The following is a 20714-nucleotide window of genomic DNA, read 5'->3' as shown; positions in this document are numbered from 1 at the left end:
GGAACTTTCCTCATATCCTTGGTTTCATTTTTTAACGAGGTTGACATAAGACAAGGAACTATCCTCATATCCTTGGGCTCATTTTTTAACGAGGTTGACACAAGACAAGGAACTATCCTCATGGACCTGTTTCATTTTTTAATGAGGTTGACACAGTAAAAGAACTATCCTCATGGGAGTTGTTTCAATTTTTAATGAGGTTGACACAGTAAAAGAACTATCCTCATACTCCTTGCTTCATTTTTTAACGAGGTTGACACAAGACAAGGAACTATCCTCATAAGAGGTCATGAAGGAGAGATCTGGTTCCAATGCCCCCAGTACATGATGTACAACATCACTGAATTGATCGTCAGTTGATGTAGGTATGGAACGAGTTGCCACATAATTGACCCATGGCGGGGATGATACCATTGGTACAAAAGGACCACTTAGGGAAGATGGTTGTTATAGCTCTGATACCACTTGTTGTAGCTCCGATACCACTTGTTATAGATCTGATATGAAAATATAAGATAATACAAATGAACCCAGAAAGTATATGAAATTATTGCTTATTGATCAAACCCTTAATGTAGGGCAACACCATACATCATATGCATGTTCATACAATAATCCTTGACACTCTTCCTTGACGTGGAGTCTCTAGCCTCTATATAGGCCTCATACATACAATACCATGGGTCATTACCATGGTTCCCTCATACCATCAAACTAATACCATGGGCCCATTACATTACACTAACTACTTGTGGTCCCTTACATGATATGGGTTAACCACCTTATTTATTACTATGGCCCATCCCATTATTACATTATTGCCTTGGGTACCTCCCTTGGTACCCCATATTATCCCCCCTAGGTATATAACAATGGTTGACTGGGAGCAGGGAAAATTTTAAGAACCTCCCCTAAATTTATAAATATAATAAATGGGCGAATCTCCATGGTATATAGGAAAAATGGAAGGCGATTTTATCAATAATATAATATGTATATATAATTTTTTGGCGAATCTCTCACCAGGCATGGCGAATATTTTACTCAATTATGAAATCTTGTAAGAAAATAATAAAACTTTGTAAAGTCCTAGTGAATCTTAGCATAGGCTACATGCTGGTTTAATTCCCCCATTTAAATAGGCTAGATTCCAGGTGAATACCATGGGTCAATACCATGTGCCATTTTGGTGAATACCATGGGTCAATACCATGTGCCATTTTTATTTTTATTAATTCTAATATTAGGGTTAATAATGGTTTTTTTCATGGTATTAATAAAAATCTAGTCCATGGTATTTGTCCCATAGTATTTTGGCCATAGGTTTCACCTAAATATAACCCATTTTTTGAGTGTTCGTAAATATAAGGTGACTAATGGAGTAAATATAAAAAAATGTTTTATTTGTTTACCATACCTCTTTTTTATTTATATTTTTTATTAATTTACCATACCTCTTTTACAAATATGGTATTTTGCCCATAGGATTCACTTAAATAAAACCTCTTTATTGAGCCTTCATAAATAGAACGAGAGTTATGGACTAAATATAAAAAGAGGTTTTATTTATTTACGATACGTCTAGTTTATTTATATTTTTATTTATTTACCATACCTTTTGAGTAAGTATGAAAAGACGTTTTATTTATTTACCATACCTCCACTTTACTTATATTTTTATTTGTTTACGCCCTTACATGTATATAAGGTGACTTATGGAGTAAATATAAAAAAAAAATTATTTATTTACCATACCTCTCATTTATTTATATTTTTATTATTTTACCATACCTCTTTTATAAATATGGTATTTGGCCCATAGGATTCACTTAAATAAAACCTATTCTTGAAAATGGGCGAATGGATTCACTTAAATAAAACCTATTCTTGAAAATGGGCGAATGGAAGGTTGTAAGTCCTAATTTCAAGGGCTAAATTTACCTTTTTTACCCTCTCCCTTAAAATAAGGTGGGCTATTTGAGGTGATTTGTAAAAATTTACTATGATACAAAATATTTGCCCACTAAAAATTTAAAACCCCTTAATTTCGCCAAAGGGCGAACATTCGCCCCTAAAATTATCCTTGACTGGGAGCCATATTTGGATCGGGAAATGAAAGTTGGTCAACGGTGACAATTCTGCCTTCATGTGGGAAAAAAATCACTCGAAAGAGTGTTGAAACAATAGCTCCCATGTCATAAACATAGTCGCACCCAAGAATTAAATTGTAATCTAAAGGACCTGAGACTACCATCACATTCAGATAAATGATTTTTCCTCCCAAAGCAATAGGTAACTGAGGGAGGATCCCTAATGGTTGATTGGTTCCTCTGTTAAAAGCCAACAGATTCTAGGTAACAGGCACAAGTGGCGGTGAATCGAGCACTTGCCAAGCAGTTGAGGAAAGGATACTCATTGATGCGCCTTCATCTATAATAGTGCCAGATACAATCATATTACAAACCTGTACTATGATATAGAAAGGCACATAAGAAGGAAGACGGAATCCTACCAGTCGATTCCAATCAAAAGAAGTGACCAGACTACTTGGAGGGGGTACTGTAAGAACAGGAGAATTAACCCCTTAAGTTACGAGAGCGAGAGGATTTTCCTCCTGTCTTGATGGAACATGAGGATTGCCCCCAAGCTCATTGGAATCTGAAGAAACAAAAATAACCTGAGTGGTATCATATTTACTCTCTTCGGGAAAGGTACGATTAACTGAAGGTGAAATCAGGTCAACTGTTACCTCGACCTGTTGATTTGGGTCGGGTATAGACTCATAGGATTCACTTTCAAAGAGAATGGGTTTGACCAATGGTTTATTTGAGTCAGTCAATTCATCAACTAGTGAAGGATTAAGGGAGAGTCTCCTGTAACCAGATGGAAGTTGTTGCGGTGAAGCAGGACGGTTATCCAACACTTTTTTGGCTTCATCCAGATAGGGACAAAGGTGAATGGGGTGATTCCCTTCACATAACCTACAGGGAAACTTAACTTTACCCTTATTTCCCTTATACTTTACGTACTATAACATTGCCCTATATACCCGAAGGTACGTGGATGAGCTACGATATACTCACATACGTGGAATGAGGTATCACACTCGAGATGTATTGCAGACAAGTTAGTAACAGTTGCTTTGTTTTACGATGCCAAAATACGTCTCTAGCCTAGACCTCTAAATGTTTTTCGTTAGGTGACAATGCTCCATTAGGTAAATTCAGGTAAATTTCAAGTTTATCTTCTTTATAATTTTCCTTTCAAGGTTCACCACGTGATGTATGTTTGCAATTCCTAAAATGAAACTAATATGATAAGCATTATTTCCATTCAATTTAACAATGAAAATCCTTAGCTAGTAGGGATAGAGCAATCAAATTTTTGACAAAGAGCAACGAGCACATCTAATGCAATTTCCCTAGTTATTCCTTTCAAGCATTCACAAACTACAATATGAACAATGCAATTTTTTCTTTTCGAATCCCTTAATGTTATGATGAACAAAAAGGAAACATGCATATACAATTAATCAATATTTCATAAGAACGAAGACTTTTACGACAGTTCTGTTTCGAAGGAAAATAATACTTTACGACACTTTCTTTCGAACAAAGATTAATCAATTGTATTCTAACTTTGAATATAGACTGATAATGACAAAGAAAACATTAAAAAAACATTAATCAATCAAATCAAAGTAGGGCTAGACAAGGAGATAGAAAATTGTTCTCTAAGACATAACATTCATTGATCAATCAGCAAGCAAACAAACAGAGAAAAGTTGGCAAAAACTCAATCCAAAGGTGAAAATTTTCCCTAAGGTGGATCAACGCAGGTCAAAGAGGGCATAACTGTGCTACAGAGCACTGTCTCTCACTCAAGGATGCTCTGCAGAGCACTGTCCCCTGACCAAGCCTGCGCCGATTCCTGAGAGGCCACTCAAGAGTCATCTAACCTCAATTTTTTACCAAAATTCAATGCAAAAGAGTTGAAATACAGTCAATGAACACAAGTGGCATCTATAAGAATGTCCTAGGAGGTGAATAAGCTACTAGGAAGGATGATATTCCCCAGTGGATTCGCCAATTTGTTTTGGAGAATTTGGTATCTACGGATAAATACTAATTCTCTAGATAAGTAGCTGTATCTAGAACAACAGTTTAAAGTGTTTTAGACTTTTCCTATAAGCAATAGATAAGATGAGAAGATAGAAGACCTACTTGTAGTTTTGCTTTCCTCTCATCTCCCTTGTATCGTTCCTATCACTCCTTCCCGTACTTAATCCGCTTGAGAAGTACCCTGTAAACACAATAGAAAACAAAGAATCGATCAAAGCATACAATCTATTAAAATATAAGTGAAAGGAATCAGATACAATTCACACATATAAGCATTATGAAACAATACAAACATATGGGAAAAAGGTTCAAACACTTTATTAGATAGAAGAAGGAATTACAACCATTGGTTTTTGATTCAAAGCCATTCCTCCAGCTTGGATCCCATCCACATCACATCAAAAGCATGAAAAACTTGTAGCATTACAATACTTGCTTCAAAGCCAAATCTCATAACAGCATTATCCCCTTACAATTCAACATAATCCAGCCCCTGATCACTTAGATGAGTGGTCAATTTATAGGAAGATGAAGGAGGTTTTGTCATTAATGGTGGCATTGAATGGCCTTCCATACTTAGAATTAGTTCCATGGAGGAAGGGATGAGAGGATAGGATGCACCTTAACTCATTCCTCATCCATTTTCGAGCTCATAGGAGTTGATAAGTGAGGGAACCTTCTAGATGACTCCAAAAGATAAGAATATTCCCCAAACCCTATGTGAATTTCGCTCATTCTCGCCCAGCGCAGGTGAAAGGAAGCCTAAGTGCTCTGCAGAGCACCCTAGCAGTGGACTCAACTACTCTGCAGCGCACCCTCATAAGGGCTTACCTGTGCTGGTCCTTCTAGAGGTTGTTTCTGGATGTTTTCAAGTCATGAAACTGTCTGGGAAGGAGGCATTCAAAGGGGTGACTTGTTTAGGGAATGAAGCAATTGAAATTAGGGTTTGATGATCCCTAAAACACTGATCTGGATGTTGGGATTTGATGTGCCCAAATGGATCTGTAACAAGTATGCAAGGAAAAGGTACCATCCTTAGAGAATAATCCAGTATTGCTTGAATTCTTAGATGTTTTTCCCAAGGAATTACCAGGATTTCCTCCTGAAAGGGAGCTTGATTTCATAATAGGATTAAAACGTGGTACATAACCAATCTCTAAAACACCCTATAAAATGACGACTCTAGAACTTTAAGAGTTGCAAATGCAACTAAAGGAATTGTTGGAATAGTGTTTTACAAGTCTTCCTAGATGATATTCTCATCTACTCCACAAATGAAAAACAACATGAATAACACTTACATATAGTGTCACCTTGCCTAAGGGAGCACCGGTTATATGGCAAAACTATCAAAGTGTCCCTTCTTTACGAAAGGAATTCATTACCTGGGCCACATTATATCTGGTGAAGGGATCTGAGTGGATCCCCAAGAAGGTAAAATCAATCATGGATTGGTCAATACTGAAAAATGTGCATTAAGTGCATAGTTTTAAGGGTTTAGTAGGGTATTGTCGAAGGTTTGTAGAAGGATTCTCAAAAATTGCAAAACCTATCACCACCCTCCAACACAAAGGAGTTATATATGAGTGGGCTAAGGAATGCAACACTACATTCGCCAAGCTTAAAATATTTTTGACTAGTGCACCAATCTTGCAAGTACCTAAAATGGACAAGGAATTTATTGTATGTGCCAATGCATCCAAACAAAGATTAGGTGCAATATTAATGCAAGAAAAAGGAGTGATAGAATACACATCAAGGAAGTTATAACCTCATGAGGAACTATATTCCATGCATGATTTAGAATTGGTTGTTGTAATGCTAGCTTTAAAAAAATAGAGACATTACCTTGTAGGGAGAAGTTTCGTGCTCAAAAGCGATCACCAAAGTTTGAAATAGTGTTTACTCAAAGGGACTTAAATGTCATGCAATGACGTTGGGGGTGAATTCTTAACCGAATATAACTTTAGAATTTCATATATCAAAGGGAAATAGAATGTCGTGGCAGATTCCCTAAGTAGAAGACCAAGGATATTTTCCCTTTAACCCATTAAAGTAGATTTGAAGGAGCATGCACTAGAACATCTCTTAGGAGATAGCTTGTATATAAAAGCAAGATTTTTGCTTCAAAGTAAAGACCCAAGAGGACCCAAGTTTGAGGGATATGAACTAGAGAATGATGGATTGTTATGATTATGGGGAAGGATGTATATACCTAATGATGGAGATATTAAAAACACCATCCTCAAAGAATCCCATAGAGCACTTTATTGTGCACATCCAGGCATAAAGAAAATGTATGTCGACAAAAGGAAACTCTTCTTTTGGGCAGGAATGAAGCGCGATATTGTCCATTTCATTGCAAAATGTCTTGAATGTCAACAGGTAAAAGCCAACCATCATCAACTAATATATCTCCTACAGCCACACAACATTCCTATGACCAAGTGGGAGATGATTTCTATGGATTTTGTTGTGGGATTGCCTCTTACCCCACAAAGGCACAATGCCATTTTGGTCGTGGTGGATAAACTAACTAAATGTGCTCACTTTATTCCCATAAAAGATACTTATGAAGTTGTTGATGTGGCTCGAGTATTTATAAATGAAATTATTAGATTCCATGGCATACCTAAGAAGATCATATCAAATAGGGATTCACGATTCACTTCAAGGTTATGGACTTGTATTCAGTTAGCTTTGGGAACCAACTAAATTTAAGTACAACTTATCACCCTGCGACTAATAGACAGACAGAAAGAGTGAACCAAGAAATGGAGTTTATGTTGAGGATGTATGTTATGGACCAACAAACACATTGTGAAAAGTACTTGCCTTTAGTTGAATTTTCCTACAATAGCACTTACCATAGTTCAATAAAAATGCCTCCACATGAAGCATTATATGGAAGACCTTGCAAGAAACCGTTAAGTTGGGATAGGTTAGAGGATCGAGTGATTGTGGGGCTAGAGTTAATTCAAGAGATGAAAGAATAGCTAATACAAATTAGGCAATGGTTAAAGGAAGCATAAGATATATAGAAAAGTTATGCTAATGCTCATGGGACGGATAGGAATTATGAAGTAGGAGGTCAAGTTTTTATCTGCATCAAACCAAACAAAAGCACCATCAAATTTGGAAAGGGGACTGTAACACCCTCCTCTCACACTTACCCAAGCTTACCAGTCCATCGAGGTAAATATGTGATGAAGAGTTACTACGATATGACTCAACCTCCTAGATCACCTTAAGGAAGTGGAATCAACAAACCAAAACCTTACTAACTTTCCTTAGGAGCTATAGGACCCAAAGGAGCTAAACAACACCTCTAGGTGCCCAAACCTTGAGTCGGATTTCTTTTTCACTAAAAAAACTCCTAGTCGCATGCACAAGCCTACATCCATGAGACTGTAGACCTCAAGTCACTCTCATAAGCCTACAAGGGAGAGACTGCAGTCTTTTTCATCCAGTTATGTGCCTGCTACAGCGAGATTTGAGCCACTCTTTCAGGGCTAGTCTCCAGACCATTGCCCAAAACTTGATGAGATTTTCCAAGATAAATTTAAAAAAAAAAAATGACACCAAGACAAAGCCTCTAACACAAAACTTGATCATGGACTTGACCTAACCAAGCCTAACCATGACATATATTGTCAAACACATAATGAACTTAAAATATATAAGTCACAAATACACATCTGAACATAGGGGTCTCATACTTATCTGAGAATTGTCAAGAAGGTCTAATGCCCTCTCATATTAGCTACAATAACATCTATTAGGTCATGCATTTGATAACCAATCACATATTCATCAAACATTTCAAGAGCCATAAACAATATACATCATATAACCAACATATCACCAGCTAATAACCAACATATAAACCATGGCAACTCAGTCGTAATGTCGCCATCATAATCAATACATATGCTCATAGATCACAATAGAAAATACCTCTTATTAACATATGAAATTAATAACCAAGTCAGGGACTTCCACATACCACTCGACCATAGACTGGGTTGAACCAAATATTTCTTTCAGCCAGTCACTCTCGTGCCATATTCGAAGCATGAATGTGGGATCTCATGAAACAAATCAACCAAAACCAAACCAGGTCTTCTAGAGGACATACCACCTCAACCCTCATCCAGTGATTCTACCTCACATCAGACATCACTAACCATCACCAAATTGGTCTCTACCCAAGTTTTCTAGGGCTATAACCCGGCTCCAGGACTAGTAACCCAACCCAAAGTTATCGTCAAGCTTCTAGAGCATTTGCCCAACCATGGCTCTAGGACTAGTAACTCATCCCACCAAGGGCTCTAGAGTTTTTGTCCAACCAAGGCTTCAGGAACTAATAACTTAACCCACAGCCATAAGGAACATGAGCACCCAAAAAAAAAGGTAAACGCACAACACCATGGCTATCCAGGAAATGGAAAGGCTAGGAAAAACCACTGCCAATCCAGGCAATCATCCATGCCAATGACATCTCATAACCAAGAAACCACGTGCATGCAAAAACTACCAAGGAAACCATACATGCAACTTGATATGTGCAATGCAATACAAATGTAGTCATTGATCCATTTATCCCCTTGTGCTCTATCACTTTTCCTTTGCCTTATTTATCCAAATCCAAAGTATGCCACCATGCTCCAAGAATTATCCAAGAAACTCTAAGTGTGCAAGAGTATGAGAGAGAGAGAATAGATAGAAAGCTCCAAGCTATAACTGACAAAAGCCTGTGAACTGATCCTTAGAAGCCTTTTTATCACTAAGACCTCTAATTTCTTCATTTTCCTAGATTTTCCTTCAATTTCCTCCTCACATGCAACTTGTGACCTTTCACCTTCCTTTTTTCCTTTTTTCCTTTTTTCCATTATTTTCATAAATAAATGCAATTAATGCCTCTTTGCCTTTGCGAATTTCCTTAGCCATAATAAACCAAATGAACACCCACTAGGATGTTTTCCCAACATTCAACTTGGAATACATGTCTCGTGACCTTGGTCTTATTTTGACTTTATTAATCTTATTACATGAACTTTTATCCCGAGGTTGTTACAGACCTCTCCCCATTAGGGGAACGCCATCCTTGGTGTTCTATGACACCTACAAACATCAAATCGTTGAAAAGAAAACATACAGCCTATGGAGCTTTATAACACAGCTCATTGTAGTATTTATAATGACCATTGTTGAAGATATGACAATTCATACTGCTTGTTGGATCTTTATAACACAACTCATCACGGTATTTACAATAATAACCACATATACACTTATACACATTTGCTTCAACCAACAAATATTCATACTACCTATGGAGCTTTAAAAATCATCTCAATACATTATTTATAATAATATACACATATGCACATTTTCTAAACCAATAAATAAAAGGATATGATGCCCATATCAGAACCAAGGGAATCCAGTGATCTAGGAGGATAGTGGTGGCCACCCTCCTATTCCACTTATACTCCCAACACAGTCTCTTTTAGGTTTTTAGTTTCCTTAATTGTACCACAGTTTACTATTTTTTGCAGTTTTTCAGGTCCTGAACTTCCGGAACCGTTTTGAGGCCCTCAATGATGTTTTTAGGGAAAATGGAGAGACCATTAAACTCTTGAGCATGGCTACCTGTTTTCTTTCAGCCTACTCTTTGAGATCTTGGAAACAAGGTATGATAGCCAAACAGAGATCATATGCCAAATTTACGACCCCAAGAAATTGATGTGCCAATTTACCCAAACAGGGCCCATAGTTTTGGTGCTTCATCTCCTAGGGTTAGGTTTCTAGATGTTTAGGTTTTTGCATTATTTCTCAATAATAAATAGGCCTTGGAGCCTAATTGTAACATAGTTCAGAGGCATGTAGCCGCCACATCTCTTCTTAGAGATAAGATACCATCGCCTGAGCCAGTTTATTTCCATTATGTTTGTAAGCATGTTTTAGTATTCTGATATTAATGAAATGAAGTGTTATTTATGTTTAATTTATGTATTTATAGTTATATCTGTAATTTTTTGTGTTCTTGTTTAATTTCATATCAGTGGTATCAGAATGGTATGTTCTTTCTCTGTTTTTCCTTGCATGTCCCCTGTTATCACCCCAAGAAACTCTCCTAGGTTGTATATCAGAGATGCTCGGGAACATTACAAACTCAACAAAATTTTTGGATAGATGGTGGATGAATGTAAGAAATGCTGCATATTCAAGCCAGATAACCACTTCTACTATGATTGACCCCAGACATGGGTGAACACCCCCAAACTACAAGGCTTTAGACCACCAATTACTCACAATTTGAGGATAAGGTGATAATGTAGAAGACTGACCACACCAGCAGATGCATAGGACCCTGTGATGGCCAGCGGCAACCAATTAAGAGGTATGTAGATCTGTTTTATAATACGCGGATAGGATGACAGCTCTCTGGCATTAAAACAATAGAAACCTGCAAACAAATTCAATGATACATGCTAAATCCTAACACAGAGGTGGGATGATAGCCCCTCTAATGCTAAACATTAAAAGCACATGAATAAATGTAAAACAGGCATAGCCTGGAACAAGAAGGAGAAGTGGAAAGTGAGAAATCAATAGCAAAATAAGCTTATATTAGCTGGAAATGCAGACCAAAAGCTACAGGTTACACAGTAGTTACAGTCTCCAGAAGTTGAAGCTTACAACAGAATAACACTCATCAACCTGATTACATCGTTTTTCTGGGTATATATTGGATTTGTTTACAAAATTACTCTGCTAGGCTATGCGTGAAGGTGTCATAACTATCCACCAACCACATTTACAGTTAGATATGGGCCTATGATAACATTTTGATGGTTTTTAATGAACAAAGTGTCTCTTTCTATACTTTGATGTCCTTTCTGAGCAAATGGAATGTAATGTGTACAAGGCTCCATGACTGATTCATATCTGGATCTGCTCGAAGCTGTCCTTCTTGTCCTTGACCATGGTGTCTTTGAATGCAGGTAGATGAGGAATTAATGTGCCCACTGTTGTATTATCACTCCCTTATTTGCGTGCATGAGCCGAACCAAAAACACTGAAAATGCCTTGACAATGGACAAAGAGCCGAAAATGAATGATGGTCGTTGGATGGTTCAAATGGATGGCCTGGATCTGATAGCGGGAAGCAATGGAAGACACAGAGGCAGATTAAACAGTAGAACATATCTCAGCTGTCAGATGATAAAATCAACAGCGGTGATGCGCAGGCGGAGCTAACGGGAAATTACAAAGAAGATAAAATGAGCGCTATCGGATCAAGCTCGGGGATATCCAACTGTTGACAGGCGACGGAGTTGAACACACGATAAAGGGCAGGAGGCCGTACTGGAAGAGCGGTAAGCGGTCTCCCTGCACCGCTCTTTTGGGAGAGGCAGTTTATGTACAAGGGCATGCGATCAAGTTATATGATGACACGTGGCAGGTAAGTCCGACGGGAAACCGCTTTCCCCACTGTCTAACGTACATGCAAGTTACTAGAGCAGGGACTGCGACTATCATTCAATCATCAAGCGGGCACGATCAGATGGTTGAGGTAACAAACATGTGCTCTTGGGTTGATGTGACAGGCACAGATGGGCCCAGTTATGTTTTTTTATTATATCTGCGCGTTATAAAGGGTTATGGCCTTTGCATCGGGGTTTAAACAAAAATGGATTAACACGGGGTTTTAAAAGGTTTTCGAATTTTAATAAAGGGTAACGGGTTTTAATAGGGTTTAATAGGTATTAAACAAAAAGAAGCCTGGGAGCCAAAAAAGAGTTTATGAGGGGTTTTGATGGGAACAACAGGGATAAAAGGAAAGGAGGAAACAGAGGAATAAGGAGTTAAAAGAGCATAAGACAAATGAAACGGAGAGATAAAATAAACGGTTGCAAACCCTTTACAGCCCAAACTAGCATTGCCTGACCTGATTTCATCCAACAAATGTTACAAACTGAAGCAGAGCTAACACTGGCTCCTTCTAGGGGTGAGATCCTCCCTGTGAGGTCTCAAGAACCTACAGACCATTGCCTTTCCAGCTGAAAACCAATTAACCAGAATTCCTAGTGTTCCATTGGGCATGGAGTCTATTTTTCCTGCACAAAACTGATAAACACAAAATATTTACAGCCTTTAAGGCCAAAAGACCTTAAACAACATAAACTTTCAAAAACGGCCCATTAACTGGGCCCTCAAAAATTGTCTCTCCTTCCATACTTTTCAGTATGAAGGTGTTGTTCCCTTGAACCTGTGAAATGATGAAAGGCCATGTCCAGAAAGCATCAAATTTCTGATGATTTCCTTTCTTCTCCTTTAATGCATCCCACTTCAAAACCAAGTCACCAACCTGAAAATTATCTGTTTTTGCCCTTTTGTCAAAGGCTTCCTTGACTTTCTTTGATGTGATGCAGCTTTTTCAACTAGTTGTTCTCTAATCTGATGTATTTCTGCTAGATCAGTAATTCTCCTTGCCATATATTCTTCCTCATTCTGCTCTTGTTGAAGGAATTTTGCCACAAGGAGAGTTAACTGAATAGGGAATAAAGCATTAGTGCCATATACCAGCTTGAAAGGAGAATTTCCTGTGGATTTCTTAACGGTCACTCTGTCAGCCCACAATGCATACTTGAGCTTTGAATCCCAATTCTTTTTATTTTCCCCTAACAATTTTTTAATTATTCTGATCAAACTTTTATTAGAGGATTCTGCTAGACCATTTCCCTATGGATGAAGTGGAATGAACAAGTTTGATACCCATTGAATCACACATTTCCACCAGTTCTTTTTCCCTAAAAGCTATTGCATTATCTGTGATTAGTTTATGTGGACAACCAAATCTGTTGAAGGTGTTCTCTGCCAAAAACTTTATGACCACATTATGATCAGCCTTCCTGGTAGGGACTGCTTCAATCCACTTAGTAAAATAGTCAGTGGCTACTAATATCCATCTATGCTGGCCACTGGAATGTGGATTAATTTCTCCAATGAAATCCAAACCCCACTGCTGAAAAGGTCCTTTTGCAATTATTGCTTTTAGGGGCAGGGATTTAAACTGTTATTTTCCTTCAAATCTTTGGCACCTGTCACAAGATTTAACAAAAATGAATACACTAGAAAATAAAGTGGGCCAATGGTACCCAGCTCTGAGAATCTTATGGGATATAATTTTCCAATAATGGTGCCCTCCACACATGTTGTTATGAAACTGTTGCATAACTTCTTTTGATTGTTCTTTGTCTAGACACCTTAAAAATATTTCGATTGGATCCCTCCAGTAGAGCATATTTTCATTGATGCAATATTTTGTTGCTCTAAGTTTTAAAGTTCTGGCCTAACTTTGAGTAAATTTTGAAGGGATCTCTAGCTTCAACAAGAAATTAATTATTGCAGAATACCAACCACACGAAGCTAGATTCTCAGCCACTGACTGCTTTCTGTCCAGTTCAGTTGTTTCTTCCTCTTTTTCTGCGTGATCATTTTCTGCAATTGTGCATAGGAAATCAATGTCTAAAGACCTGCAATTTTCTTCAACCAATAATTTAGCAAGACCCTGACCTCTAACTAGCTTAGTGGGCATCAGCTCTATGTTAAATTCTATCATCCTTGCAATCCATTTTTCCCTTCTTCCTTCAACATCAGGTTGTGTTAGGACATCTTTTATTGCAGCAGAGGTTACATATGAAATTATTTTTGAGTGCAAGATATAAACTCTGAAGGCATTTAAGGATTTAATAAGAGCATATGCCTATTTTTTTATAATATCATACCTTAGTTCAGCATCCCTCAAATTCTTGCTGAAAAATGCCACTGGATGCTCTGAACCTTCTTCATCTTGCTGCAATAAAACAGCTGCAATGGTGTCTTCAGAGGCAAAAGAAAATATATGAAACTCCTTGCTGTAATCTGGACTTTTCAATGTGGGAGCCTCAATAATAGCTTTTTTATGGAATTAAATGATTTTCTAACGGCATCAGTCCACCTAACCTCTGATCATTTCCTCAACATGTAGGTGACATGCTTAACCAATTCTACAAATTTTGGAATAAACCTCCTTACGAAATTAATTTTTCCCAAAAAAGATTGAATATCCTTCTTTGATCTGGGTACAGACAAAGTCTGTATTGCTTTGACTCTTTCTGGGTCAATCTGAACACCTACATCAGACGCAATATGTCCTAACAGCTTGCCTTCATTTAAAGCAAATTGAGATTTTTTGGGATTGACTGATATTCCAAACCTCCTACACTTCAAGAACACTTTTTTCAAATGTTGCAAATGATTTTGATGGCTGCTGGAGTAAACTGTTATATCATCAAGGTAGATAAGTACAAATTTGTCCTTCTCTCCCACAAACGCTATATCCATAGCTCTCTGAAAGGTGGCTCCAGCATTCATCAATCCAAATGGCATTTTGGCATACATAAAAGTGCCCTAAGGAGTGGTAAATGCAGTCTTTTCTTAATCATCTGGGTGCACAGCAATCTGATTAAAGCCTGAAAATCCATCCAAAAATGACATCACCTTAGCTCCTGAGACCTTTTGCAACAAGTGCTCCATCTTTGGCAGAGGACAGTTGTCTTTATTTGAGCATTTGTTCAAATTTCTGAAATCAACACACAGTCTGATTTCACCACCTTTCTTCCTTACCACCACTAGGTTGGCCACCCATTTTGAATATCTAAGAGGAACAATGATTTTGGCAGCCATCAACTTTTTAATTTATTTTTCAATCAGTGGAAGAAGCATAGGATTTATTGGTCTCAGCTTCTGTTTGAAAGGAATAGTGTCTTTTTCCAGAGGGATTTTATGTTGAATTATATTCTTATCATAAGTTTTCAGGTCACTATATTCCCAGGCAAACACATCAGCAAATTGCCTCATTAAATTGCAGTATTCAGCACTTTGATCAGCAGACAAATGAGTGGACAAATTCACATACCTAGGCTGACCTGGACTTCCTATATCATGCTTACAGACTACAGATTGGTCTTCTTTTTGGGCAGCCTTGTAAGGCACATCATTTTGGTCAAACAGCCTTTCAAGAGGAATTAGGCCCTTAGGGATATGGTTACTAGGAAGCTGGACAATGTTGTCTTTGCCAATTTTATTTCTAAACTGGGACTGGTGATTTTCTAACAAGGCATCATTCTCTTGGTCAATTTGCATTTCAGAAAATTCATCAATGACTTGCAAGAACCTATTCAATTCATCATCATCTTCAAAAACTTTCCAATGGTGGACATTGTCAGGCAAGGAAGGTCTGTATTTCATTTGGACTTCATAAACTAGTTTGGGAGGCATGGGAGGAATAAATAGACTAGTAGAGACAGCAAGGGAATCAGCAAGCTGATTCTGGGCTCTAAGAATGTATGAAATACAGAAATAATCAAAAGAGTCTCTGATTCTCCATACCTCATCTCTGTATGCTTTCAACCTTGGGTGCTTTGCTTGAAATGTTTTATTGACTTGCTGAATAATCATATCAGCATCTCCAAACACCTTAATATTCTTGATTCCTCTGTCTTTCACTGCATTAAGACCCAACATCAGTGCTTCATATTCTACTATATTTTTTGTCACTTGAAAAATCAGCTTAAAAGGCAGCGGAATGCTTTCTTTCTTTGGAGATACTAGCACCACCCCTGCTCCTGCAGTCTCTCTGGAACATGCTCCATCAAAGAACATCTCCAAAACCTGACCTTCTTTCTCTTCTTTGGCCTGAACTGTTGGTTTCCTAATCTGCAATGAGGCCTTCTGAGATTCTTCTATTTGGAGAATGCATGCTCCAAAATCAGTGTCCACTGCATAAATAGGATGATTTGTAGGATTTTTCTCATCACTGATGATATATGCCAACTAAGCTTCTCTATACAATCTCCTGCTCTCTCCTCCAAAAACTGGGAAAGTTGCATAAGATAGATCATTCTGTAATGTCCCACCTAGTCTCTTAATGCACCCTTTGGACAGCAGCATGCCAAACTTAGGAGGGACATCTACTACCACAATATCCATCATCATACTCTTCATAGGTAGTTGAGTTAAGGTAATGGCCAGGTCCTTAATTAATCCTAGGAATTTCACCTTCCTTGAATCAAAGGAGAATAAATCATGATAGGGTCTAGTGATATCAAGGCCTAACTCTTCCATGACAGCTTTAAGCATTAGATTGTGGCTGGCCCCTGTGTCTAGCAGGCAATTGTGGAGGATTTTATCATGAATGGTTAAGGATACATAAAAATATGGAGAATTATTATCAGCAGGCTCAATCATGGGGCTGAGCACAATGGCAGGTTTTTCATCTTGCAAATTAACAGAGTCAGTGGAGCTTTGTTTGGTTTCCAGCTCAAGGGCTTCAAGAATAGGCATCCTAAATATTTCACTCTTCACCAACTCAACCAGGGGCATAGATATTTTCAATTTCTGAACTTCTGATTCAACGCTGAAAGAAGAGGACGACTTATCAGAACTTTTTACCTCTTGAACTGGAGCTTTGAGGATGACTGGATCAATTGCTGGTCCTCTCTGCCTGATATTATGTGGTTCTGTTTGGATAGCAGCCTTTTGTGTAGGATTTTCTTTGACATTATTTGCATTCGACCTCAAGTTATATCTCTGTTGCTTTTCATCGGTTTGTAGAATAACTCCTCTGTCCCACTCTTGATTGTTTTTCTCCTGCGGCAATGATTTTTCATACTCAGCCAATGTCAAAAATGCAGCGCTGCCTTTATCTTCCATGCAGTGAATTTCATCATCATCTTCTTCAAATTGTTCCTCCTCCATGACTACATTTTGGAAGGGAGCTTTTACGTTATATTCTTCCTTTGATTCTTCACCCCTCTGCATAATCCGTAATTGCTCATTTGCTCTTCTGAAAGGATTTGGATTTCTTGGAGCAAATGTGCTCTGCTGCCTTGATTTCCCTCAATTCTGCTCAACCTTTAGCTTAGAAATTTCAGAAGCCAATGACTCTATCATTTTAGTCATTGTGTCTAATTTAGGCTCTGAAGATGATGTAGAAGAAGTAGAAGCCTGATTTCTCTGTCTTCTCCTGTTAGCTTGACTTTTTAGCTTCTCTGCAGCCATGATATTAGACTCTACTTCTAACGATGCATCCTGCATGTCTGCCAGCGTAGCACATCTCCTTTCTCTCAATAACAGGCAGAAATCAAAGTCAAAAGCATTGGCATAAGTGAGTTTGGTAGAGGTAGGAGTAGGCTTTACCTCAATTGGTATCTTACTATACATTCGATTGAATCCTTTATTAAAATCAGGTATTGATTCCCCATTTTCCCTCTTCAAATTACCAAACTCTGTGTGGTAATACAGCAAGTCCTTTTTATCTCCCCACTGCTTCAAAAATGCATCATCTAATGCTTCAATATTTGTTATAGATCTCTGGGGAAATTCTCTAAACCACTTCTTGGCCTCTCCATCAAGGCTCTGGACAAAAACTCTCATCCACACAACATTCTCACTTATATCTAAATTATCAGCATAACTGTAAAAAGCTTCAAGGTTTTCTTTTGCTGTCACTCCCTCTGTGCCAGTGAATTTAGGAATATATTTTTGATATTCTACCACAGGCATAGGATTTAAAGGCATAGGAAAGACTAAAGGTCCATATCTAGCAGCTACAATTCTTTCTATCCTCGTAGGTGCTTGTTGTCCTGCCATAATTGGAAAATGTGGAAGAATACTAGCAGGTTGAATGGTAGGGAGTAATGTGATGGATGGCAAAGATAAAGGGATGTTTTGGACTGAATGGGAAGCCTTATTTGGACTGAGATTTAAAGGGGAACTACCTGTACAAGGGGCTAAACTAATCTCTGAATATTTTTCCCCATTAGCAATACTGTGCTCTAAATCTTCAAATTGCAAATTTTTAGCAATAACTTTATCTTTCAGAGATGAATTAGATTTCTTAGGCTTACCTAATCCTGTTGCCCCTTTCTATGAAGCTTTCTTCGATTTAACAGTCTTCTCAGGTTCAGACACTGGTTCAGCTGGTGATTCCTGAGGATTTCTTTGAGTATGTCTCACAAACTGAGCCAGAACTTCAATGTGGAGTCGCCAAAGGATGGTCTTCCTCCAATGGAGTCGCCAGAAAGATGATTACAACCAGAAACTATGTTCAAACCTTATCTGCCATCAAAGCTTGAAGCTGTGTCGTTCTCCCAGGGAAGCTGAGCTTCAATTCTCCTCTCCCCAGCAATGGCGCCAATTAATGTTATCACCCTAAGAAACTCTCCTAAGTTGTATATCAGAGATGCTTGGGAATATTACAAACTCAACACAATGTTGGATAGATGATGGATGAATGTAAGAAATACTGCATATTCAAGCCAGATAACCACTTCTACTATGATTGACCCCAGACATGGGTGAACACCCCCAGACTACAAGGCTTTAGACCACCAATTACTCACATTTTGAGGATAAGGTGATAATGTAGAAGACTGACCACACCAGCAGATGCATAGGACCCTGTGATGGCCGGCTGCAACCAGTTAAGAGGTTTGTAGATCTGTTTTCTAATACACAGACAGGATGATAGTTCTCTGGCATTAAAACAATAGAAGCTTGCAAACAGATTCAATGATACATGTTAAATCCTAACACAGAGGTGGGATGGCAGCCCCTCTAATGCTAAACATTAACAGCACATGAATAAATGTAAAACAGGCACAACCTGGAACAAGAAGGAGAAGTGGAAAGTGAGCAATCAACAGCAAAAGAAGCTTGTATTAGCTGGAAATGCAAACCAGAAGCTGCAGGTTACACAGTAGTTATAGTCTCCAGAAGTTGAAGCTTACAACAGAATAACATTCATCAACCTGATTACATCGTTTTTCTAGGTATATATAGCATTTGTTTACAAGATTACTCTGCTAGGCTATGCGTGAAGGTGTCATAACTGTCCACCAACCACATTTACAGTGAGATATGGGCCTCTGATAACAGTTTGATGGTTTTCAATGAAAAAAATGGCTCTTTCTATACTTTGATGTCCTTTATGAGAAAATGGAATGTTATGTGTACAAGGCTCCATGACTGATTCATATCTGGATCTGCTCGAAGCCATCCTTCTTGTCCTTGACTGTGGTGTCTTTGAATGCAAGTAGCTGAGGAATTAATGTGCCCACTGTTGTATTATCACTCCCTTCTTTGCATGCATGAGCCGAGCCAAAAACACTGAAAAACACCTTGACAATGGACGAAGAGTCGAGAATGAATGATGGTCATTGGATAGTTCAAATGGACGGCCTAGATCTGATAGCGGGAAGCAATGGAAGACACAAAGGCAGATTAAACAGCGGAACAGATCTCAGCCATCAGATGATAAGATCAACAGCGTAGATTGCGTTGGTGGAGCTTTTGAGAAATGACAATGAAGATAAAATGAGGGTCGTTGGGTCAAGCTCGGGTAGATCTGACGGTTGACGGACGGCGGAGTTGAACACACAATAACAGGCAGGGGGCTGTACCGGAAGAGCGGTAAGCGGTCTCCCTGCACCGCTCTTTTGGGAGAGTTGGTTTACGTACAAGGGCATGCGATCAAGTTATGTGATGATGCGTGGCAGGTAGGTCCGGCGGGAAACCGCTTTCCCCACTGCCTAACATACGCGCAAGTTACGAGAGCGGGGATTGCGACTATCGTTGGATCATCAAGCGGGCGCGATCGGACGGTTGAGGTAACAAACATGTGCTCCAGGGTTGATGTGACAGGCACAGGTGGGCCCGATTATGTTTTTTATTATATCCGTGCGTTATAAAGGGTTATGGCCTTTACATCGGGGTTTAAACAAAAAATGGATTAACACGAGGTTTTAAAAGGTTTTCAAATTTTAATAAAGGGTAACGGGTTTTAATAGGGTTTAATAGGTATTAAACAAAAGTAATCCCGGGAGCCCTAAAAAGAGTTTATGAGGGGTTTTGAGGGGAACAACAGGGATGAAAGGAAAGGAGGAAACGGAGGAATAAGGAGTTAAAAGAGCATAAGACAAATGAAACGTAGAGATAAAATAAACTGTTGCAAACCAATTGCAGCCCAAACCAGCATTGCCTGACCTAATTTCATCCAACAAATGTTACAAACTAAAGCAGAGCTAACATCCCCAACGAGGTCAAGGTATAAGGAGTTAGGGCTTAATCCGGTTGAACCTTTGCAAGACTAGCCTCACAAACCCCAACGGCATCCCATGGTGGAAGAAAATAAATATGAGAGGGTAGGAGATTCTTTCAAAATATTGCTCGAGGAAGCCCTCAAGCGACAAACGAACACGATGATTGAAAACTTTGCCCAGATCCTTTAATAGCTACCCACAGGCAATGCATCTTCATCTAGCATCCACTATGGAGGCGCCACTCCTTTTAAGGTACATTAACTTCGATATTCCCATATTTGAGGGCCAAATAGATGCAGACATCGTAGATAAATGGTTGAATTTGTTGGAAGGATATTTTTCAGTTCATGACTTTTCCAATCGAGAAAATATTACTTTTTCACTTCTCAAAGCTGCCACACACGTCAAGGACTGGTGGGAAACCTAATGTGAACACAAG

The sequence above is a fragment of the Pinus tabuliformis genome, chromosome 3_2 (assembly GCF_031772625.1).
Source record: "Pinus tabuliformis cultivar Carrire ecotype Pingquan chromosome 3_2, CPIR1, whole genome shotgun sequence".
Taxonomy (NCBI): domain Eukaryota; kingdom Viridiplantae; phylum Streptophyta; class Pinopsida; order Pinales; family Pinaceae; genus Pinus; species Pinus tabuliformis.
Note: the sequence above shows the minus strand (reverse complement) of the source record.